The 7802-nt window shown below is 38.3% G+C and overlaps 11 non-coding genes across 11 annotated transcripts; all 11 read left to right on the forward strand.

The window, feature by feature from the left end:
- The first annotated feature begins 500 nt into the window (after window positions 1–500).
- trnar-ucu lies at window positions 501–587 on the forward strand. The gene is given in 2 exon segments: window positions 501–537; window positions 552–587. It is a non-coding gene; the product is annotated as a tRNA-Arg (tRNA).
- A 588-nt stretch (window positions 588–1175) lies between these two features.
- Window positions 1176–1262, forward strand: trnar-ucu. The gene is given in 2 exon segments: window positions 1176–1212; window positions 1227–1262. It is a non-coding gene; the product is annotated as a tRNA-Arg (tRNA).
- Window positions 1263–1849: 587 nt separating this feature from the next.
- On the forward strand, window positions 1850–1936 carry trnar-ucu. Its single transcript is given in 2 exon segments — window positions 1850–1886; window positions 1901–1936. It is a non-coding gene; the product is annotated as a tRNA-Arg (tRNA).
- Window positions 1937–2523: 587 nt separating this feature from the next.
- On the forward strand, window positions 2524–2610 carry trnar-ucu. The gene is given in 2 exon segments: window positions 2524–2560; window positions 2575–2610. It is a non-coding gene; the product is annotated as a tRNA-Arg (tRNA).
- Window positions 2611–3198: 588 nt separating this feature from the next.
- trnar-ucu lies at window positions 3199–3285 on the forward strand. Its single transcript is given in 2 exon segments — window positions 3199–3235; window positions 3250–3285. It is a non-coding gene; the product is annotated as a tRNA-Arg (tRNA).
- Window positions 3286–3871: 586 nt separating this feature from the next.
- trnar-ucu lies at window positions 3872–3958 on the forward strand. The gene is given in 2 exon segments: window positions 3872–3908; window positions 3923–3958. It is a non-coding gene; the product is annotated as a tRNA-Arg (tRNA).
- Window positions 3959–4545: 587 nt separating this feature from the next.
- trnar-ucu lies at window positions 4546–4632 on the forward strand. The gene is given in 2 exon segments: window positions 4546–4582; window positions 4597–4632. It is a non-coding gene; the product is annotated as a tRNA-Arg (tRNA).
- A 588-nt stretch (window positions 4633–5220) lies between these two features.
- trnar-ucu lies at window positions 5221–5307 on the forward strand. The gene is given in 2 exon segments: window positions 5221–5257; window positions 5272–5307. It is a non-coding gene; the product is annotated as a tRNA-Arg (tRNA).
- A 587-nt stretch (window positions 5308–5894) lies between these two features.
- On the forward strand, window positions 5895–5981 carry trnar-ucu. The gene is given in 2 exon segments: window positions 5895–5931; window positions 5946–5981. It is a non-coding gene; the product is annotated as a tRNA-Arg (tRNA).
- Window positions 5982–6567: 586 nt separating this feature from the next.
- trnar-ucu lies at window positions 6568–6654 on the forward strand. The gene is given in 2 exon segments: window positions 6568–6604; window positions 6619–6654. It is a non-coding gene; the product is annotated as a tRNA-Arg (tRNA).
- A 239-nt stretch (window positions 6655–6893) lies between these two features.
- Window positions 6894–6980, forward strand: trnar-ucu. Its single transcript is given in 2 exon segments — window positions 6894–6930; window positions 6945–6980. It is a non-coding gene; the product is annotated as a tRNA-Arg (tRNA).
- Window positions 6981–7802: the final 822 nt, after the last annotated feature.

Raw genomic sequence — 7802 nt, forward strand, 5'->3', positions numbered from 1 at the left:
TCCTTTGTACTTCATATTGAGGTAGTAGTAAAAGTAGTAGTATGTAATGCCAACTGGCAGTAGTACTTCTTCTGAAGACAAATCCATGGTGAAAATCTTCTCTACTCCATTTGCTTTCTAAGCTACTGTTAATACATAGGGTTCTGACCACTTGCAAATGCTTACCAATGGGTAATTGAGAACTTGTAACTCTCGTGGTTTTTTGAGTCCAAAATAAGAAACTAACCCCCAAGCAACTGCAGTGAAACACTAAGATAATCACCTCAAAAATGTATGTCTAGTGAAAATTCTTCTAAAGGAAAAGCTCAGAATGGGTCTTGCCCTGGAATATATGATCGATAACATTGTTTCTTCTACACTTTTGTCAATGACCTAACTGTGTGACCAATTGTAAACACCACAAAAGTGCTGCAATGTATACATAAGGCTTCATAGACAGAAAATGTAATGGTTTTGTTTCTATGGAGGCGTTTTTGGAGAAATAGAAATAGTTGACAAAAGGCTCTGTGGCGCAATGGACAGCGCATTGGACTTCTAGAGTGAAAGATGTAATTCAAAGGTTGTGGGTTCGAGTCCCACCAGAGTCGTAGCATTATGCATCAAGGAAGCAAATATCTGTCAGGTGCAAATTTTCAAAACTAGAAAATGGTGAGCTCCACTACCTACCAGCGTTTGCTTGCAAAAGAGTCCTGTGTACTTCAAATCGAAGTAAAGTATGTAGTGCCAACTGGCATTAGTACTTCTTCTGAAGACAAATCCATGGTAAAATCTTCTCTACTCCATTTGCTTTCTAAGCTACTGTTAATACATAGGGTTCTGACCACTTCGCAAACGCTTACCAATGGGTAATTGAGAACTTGTAACTCTCGTGGTTTTTATGAGTCCAAAATAAGAAACTAATCCCCAAGCAACTGCAGTAAAACACTAAGATAATCACCTCAAAAATGTATGTCTAGTGAAAATTCTTCTAAAGGAAAAGCTCAGAATGGGTCTTGCCCTGGAATATATGATCGATAACATTGTTTCTTCTACACTTTTGTCAATGACCTAACTGTGTGACCAATTGTAAACACCACAAAAGTGCTGCAATGTATACATAAGGCTTCATAGACAGAAAATGTAATGGTTTTGTTTCTATGGAGGCGTTTTTGGAGAAATAGAAATAGTTGACAAAAGGCTCTGTGGCGCAATGGACAGCGCATTGGACTTCTAGAGTGAAAGATGTAATTCAAAGGTTGTGGGTTCGAGTCCCACCAGAGTCGTAGCATTATGCATCAAGGAAGCAAATATCTGTCAGGTGCAAATTTTCAAAACTAGAAAATGGTGAGCTCCACTACCTACCAGCGTTTGCTTGCGAAAGAGTCCTGTGTACTTCAAATTGAAGTAAAGTATGTAATGCCAACTGGCAGTAGTACTTCTTCTGAAGACAAATCCATGGTGAAAATCTTCTCTACTCCATTTGCTTTCTAAGCTACTGTTAATACATAGGGTTCTGACCACTCGCAAATGCTTACCAATGGGTAATTGAGAACTTGTAACTCTCGTGGTTTTTTGAGTCCAAAATAAGAAACTAACCCCCAAGCAACTGCAGTAAAACACTAAGATAATCACCTCAAAAATGTATGTCTAGTGAAAATTCTTCTAAAGGAAAAGCTCAGAATGGGTCTTGCCCTGGAATATATGATCGATAACATTGTTTCTTCTACACTTTTGTCAATGACCTAACTGTGTGACCAATTGTAAACACCACAAAAGTGCTGCAATGTATACATAAGGCTTCATAGACAGAAAAGGTAATGGTTTTGTTTCTATGGAGGCGTTTTTGGAGAAATAGAAATAGTTGACAAAAGGCTCTGTGGCGCAATGGACAGCGCATTGGACTTCTAGAGTGAAAGATGTAATTCAAAGGTTGTGGGTTCGAGTCCCACCAGAGTCGTAGCATTATGCATCAAGGAAGCAAATATCTGTCAGGTGCAAATTTTCAAAACTAGAAAATGGTGAGCTCCACTACCTACCAGCGTTTGCTTGCGAAAGAGTCCTGTGTACTTCAAATTGAAGTAAAGTATGTAGTGCCAACTGGCATTAGTACTTCTTCTGAAGACAAATCCATGGTGAAAATCTTCTCTACTCCATTTGCTTTCTAAGCTACTGTTAATACATAGGGTTCTGACCACTCGCAAACGCTTACCAATGGGTAATTGACAACTTGTAACTCTCGTGGTTTTTTGAGTCCAAAATAAGAAACTAACCCCCAAGCAACTGCAGTAAAACACTAAGATAATCACCTCAAAAATGTATGTCTAGTGAAAATTCTTCTAAAGGAAAAGCTCAGAATGGGTCTTGCCCTGGAATTTATGATCGATAACATTGTTTCTTCTACACTTTTGTCAATGACCTAACTGTGTGACCAATTGTAAACACCACAAAAGTGCTGCAATGTATACATAAGGCTTCATAGACAGAAAATGTAATGGTTTTGTTTCTATGGAGGCGTTTTTGGAGAAATAGAAATAGTTGACAAAAGGCTCTGTGGCGCAATGGACAGCGCATTGGACTTCTAGAGTGAAAGATGTAATTCAAAGGTTGTGGGTTCGAGTCCCACCAGAGTCGTAGCATTATGCATCAAGGAAGCAAATATCTGTCAGGTGCAAATTTTCAAAATTAGAAAATGGTGAGCTCCACTACCTACCAGCGTTTGCTTGCGAAAGAGTCCTGTGTACTTCAAATCGAAGTAAAGTATGTAGTGCCAACTGGCATTAGTACTTCTTCTGAAGACAAATCCATGGTGAAAATCTTCTCTACTCCATTTGCTTTCTAAGCTACTGTTAATACATAGGGTTCTGACCACTCGCAAATGCTTACCAATGGGTAATTGAGAACTTGTAACTCTCGTGGTTTTTTATAGTCCAAAATAAGAAACTAATCCCCAAGCAACTGCAGTAAAACACTAAGATAATCACCTCAAAAATGTATGTCTAGTGAAAATTCTTCTAAAGGAAAAGCTCAGAATGGGTCTTGCCCTGGAATATATGATCGATAACATTGTTTCTTCTACACTTTTGTCAATGACCTAACTGTGTGACCAATTGTAAACACCACAAAAGTGCTGCAATGTATACATAAGGCTTCATAGACAGAAAATGTAATGGTTTTGTTTCTATGGAGGCGTTTTTGGAGAAATAGAAATAGTTGACAAAAGGCTCTGTGGCGCAATGGACAGCGCATTGGACTTCTAGAGTGAAAGATGTAATTCAAAGGTTGTGGGTTCGAGTCCCACCAGAGTCGTAGCATTATGCATCAAGGAAGCAAATATCTGTCAGGTGCAAATTTTCAAAACTAGAAAATGGTGAGCTCCACTACCTACCAGCGTTTGCTTGCGAAAGAGTCCTGTGTACTTCAAATCGAAGTAAAGTATGTAGTGCCAACTGGCATTAGTACTTCTTCTGAAGACAAATCCATGGTAAAAATCTTCTCTACTCCATTTGCTTTCTAAGCTACTGTTAATACATAGGGTTCTGACCACTCGCAAACGCTTACCAATGGGTAATTGACAACTTGTAACTCTCGTGGTTTTTATAGTCCAAAATAAGAAACTAATCCCAAGCAACTGCAGTAAAACACTAAGATAATCACCTCAAAAATGTATGTCTAGTGAAAATTCTTCTAAAGGAAAAGCTCAGAATGGGTCTTGCCCTGGAATTTATGATCGATAACATTGTTTCTTCTACACTTTTGTCAATGACCTAACTGTGTGACCAATTGTAAACACCACAAAAGTGCTGCAATGTATACATAAGGCTTCATAGACAGAAAATGTAATGGTTTTGTTTCTATGGAGGCGTTTTTGGAGAAATAGAAATAGTTGACAAAAGGCTCTGTGGCGCAATGGACAGCGCATTGGACTTCTAGAGTGAAAGATGTAATTCAAAGGTTGTGGGTTCGAGTCCCACCAGAGTCGTAGCATTATGCATCAAGGAAGCAAATATCTGTCAGGTGCAAATTTTCAAAACTAGAAAATGGTGAGCTCCACTACCTACCAGCGTTTGCTTGCGAAAGAGTCCTGTGTACTTCAAATCGAAGTAAAGTATGTAGTGCCAACTGGCAGTAGTACTTCTTCTGAAGACAAATCCATGGTGAAAATCTTCTCCACTCCATTTGCTTTCTAAGCTACTGTTAATACATAGGGTTCTGACCACTCGCAAACGCTTACCAATGGGTAATTGACAACTTGTAACTCTCGTGGTTTTTATAGTCCAAAATAAGAAACTAACCCCCAAGCAACTGCAGTAAAACACTAAGATAATCACCTCAAAAATGTATGTCTAGTGAAAATTCTTCTAAAGGAAAAGCTCAGAATGGGTCTTGCCCTGGAATTTATGATCGATAACATTGTTTCTTCTACACTTTTGTCAATGACCTAACTGTGTGACCAATTGTAAACACCACAAAAGTGCTGCAATGTATACATAAGGCTTCATAGACAGAAAATGTAATGGTTTTGTTTCTATGGACGCGTTTTTGGAGAAATAGAAATAGTTGACAAAAGGCTCTGTGGCGCAATGGACAGCGCATTGGACTTCTAGAGTGAAAGATGTAATTCAAAGGTTGTGGGTTCGAGTCCCACCAGAGTCGTAGCATTATGCATCAAGGAAGCAAATATCTGTCAGGTGCAAATTTTCAAAACTAGAAAATGGTGAGCTCCACTACCTACCAGCGTTTGCTTGCGAAAGAGTCCTGTGTACTTCAAATCGAAGTAAAGTATGTAGTGCCAACTGGCATTAGTACTTCTTCTGAAGACAAATCCATGGTAAAAAATCTTCTCTACTCCATTTGCTTTCTAAGCTACTGTTAATACATAGGGTTCTGACCACTTGCAAATGCTTACCAATGGGTAATTGACAACTTGTAACTCTCGTGGTTTTTTGAGTCCAAAATAAGAAACTAACCCCCAAGCAACTGCAGTAAAACACTAAGATAATCACCTCAAAAATGTATGTCTAGTGAAAATTCTTCTAAAGGAAAAGCTCAGAATGGGTCTTGCCCTGGAATATATGATCGATAACATTGTTTCTTCTACACTTTTGTCAATGACCTAACTGTGTGACCAATTGTAAACACCACAAAAGTGCTGCAATGTATACATAAGGCTTCATAGACAGAAAATGTAATGGTTTTGTTTCTATGGAGGCGTTTTTGGAGAAATAGAAATAGTTGACAAAAGGCTCTGTGGCGCAATGGACAGCGCATTGGACTTCTAGAGTGAAAGATGTAATTCAAAGGTTGTGGGTTCGAGTCCCACCAGAGTCGTAGCATTATGCATCAAGGAAGCAAATATCTGTCAGGTGCAAATTTTCAAAACTAGAAAATGGTGAGCTCCACTACCTACCAGCGTTTGCTTGCAAAAGAGTCCTGTGTACTTCAAATCGAAGTAAAGTATGTAGTGCCAACTGGCATTAGTACTTCTTCTGAAGACAAATCCATGGTAAAAATCTTCTCTACTCCATTTGCTTTCTAAGCTACTGTTAATACATAGGGTTCTGACCACTCGCAAACGCTTACCAATGGGTAATTGAGAACTTGTAACTCTCGTATTTTTTATAGTCCAAAATAAGAAACTAACCCCCGAGCAACTGCAGTAAAACACTAAGATAATCACCTCAAAAATGTATGTCTAGTGAAAATTCTTGTAAAGGAAAAGCTCAGAATGGGTCTTGCCCTGGAATTTATGATCGATAACATTGTTTCTTCTACACTTTTGTCAATGACCTAACTGTGTGACCAATTGTAAACACCACAAAAGTGCTGCAATGTATACATAAGGCTTCATAGACAGAAAATGTAATGGTTTTGTTTCTATGGAGGCGTTTTTGGAGAAATAGAAATAGTTGACAAAAGGCTCTGTGGCGCAATGGACAGCGCATTGGACTTCTAGAGTGAAAGATGTAATTCAAAGGTTGTGGGTTCGAGTCCCACCAGAGTCGTAGCATTATGCATCAAGGAAGCAAATATCTGTCAGGTGCAAATTTTCAAAACTAGAAAATGGTGAGCTCCACTACCTACCAGCGTTTGCTTGCGAAAGAGTCCTGTGTACTTCAAATCGAAGTAAAGTATGTAGTGCCAACTGGCATTAGTACTTCTTCTGAAGACAAATCCATGGTGAAAATCTTCTCTACTCCATTTGCTTTCTAAGCTACTGTTAATACATAGGGTTCTGACCACTCGCAAATGCTTACCAATGGGTAATTGACAACTTGTAACTCTCGTGGTTTTTATAGTCCAAAATAAGAAACTAATCCCAAGCAACTGCAGTAAAACACTAAGATAATCACCTCAAAAATGTATGTCTAGTGAAAATTCTTCTAAAGGAAAAGCTCAGAATGGGTCTTGCCCTGGAATATATGATCGATAACATTGTTTCTTCTACACTTTTGTCAATGACCTAACTGTGTGACCAATTGTAAACACCACAAAAGTGCTGCAATGTATACATAAGGCTTCATAGACAGAAAATGTAATGGTTTTGTTTCTATGGAGGCGTTTTTGGAGAAATAGAAATAGTTGACAAAAGGCTCTGTGGCGCAATGGACAGCGCATTGGACTTCTAGAGTGAAAGATGTAATTCAAAGGTTGTGGGTTCGAGTCCCACCAGAGTCGTAGCATTATGCATCAAGGAAGCAAATATCTGTCAGGTGCAAATTTTCAAAATTAGAAAATGGTGAGCTCCACTACCTACCAGCGTTTGCTTGCGAAAGAGTCCTGTGTACTTCAAATCGAAGTAAAGTATGTAGTGCCAACTGGCATTAGTACTTCTTCTGAAGACAAATCCATGGTAAATATCTTCTCTACTCCATTTGCTGGAGGTGTTTTCTGAGAAATAGAAACAGTTGACCAAAGGCTCTGTGGCGCAATGGACAGCGCATTGGACTTCTAGAGTGAAAGATGTAATTCAAAGGTTGTGGGTTCGAGTCCCACCAGAGTCGTAGCATTATGCATCAAGGAAGCAAATATCTGTATTGATACAGTGCCAACTGGCAGCACTACTTCTTCTCAATACAAAGACATTGTGAAAATGTTTGCTTGTACATGCTTTGACAATCCTTTAATGTTCCTACAAAATACAGCAGCAAATGATATTACCACCCTCCCACAAAAGATAACGCAAAAAAAATTATAACGATAGATGCTAGAGAAAAAACATCACATGCTTTTTTTTAATCTTTAAATGTCATTGTTCACACCATCCAGCTTTAAATATGCCAAAAATCCCCAATTATTTTTCCTTGCCAAACGTATCAAAAATATAGGTGTGTTTGTTTTTTGTTCTTCTCCACAAATTGTTATGTAGGTAAAAACACAAGACTGGACAAAACATTTGCTTGAAGCCCGGTTGACAACAAAATAAATCACTTTATATTAAAAGATTATGAAAAAAAAATTCTCAGCACTAATGTAATCTTTTAAATCAGTGGTGTATGTTCTTTTCCTGCCCTCTTTGCACATTCAGGGGGAATTGCCAAGAATACATTGAGTGCAAGCTTTTGTGATATCTACAGGTATGTTAAGAAGTCCCTGGAGTAATTGGATAATTCACAGTTTTCCATTTCAAAGACTTGTCAAACAATTTAGTTGTAGTTTTAGATCCAGGGGGTTATAAGGAAACGCATTTGGATAATTATTGCAGCATTGTAGCAGGATATAATAGGCAATATAAAAGTTTAATTCGTGTTTTCAAAGGTTTAAATTAATTACCACTGTATGCATCTTTCTTCTGTGCAACATTAACAGGTTGTTGACTGCACATG

This window comes from Fundulus heteroclitus, unplaced genomic scaffold (assembly GCF_011125445.2).
Source record: "Fundulus heteroclitus isolate FHET01 unplaced genomic scaffold, MU-UCD_Fhet_4.1 scaffold_85, whole genome shotgun sequence".
In the NCBI taxonomy this organism is placed as follows: domain Eukaryota; kingdom Metazoa; phylum Chordata; class Actinopteri; order Cyprinodontiformes; family Fundulidae; genus Fundulus; species Fundulus heteroclitus.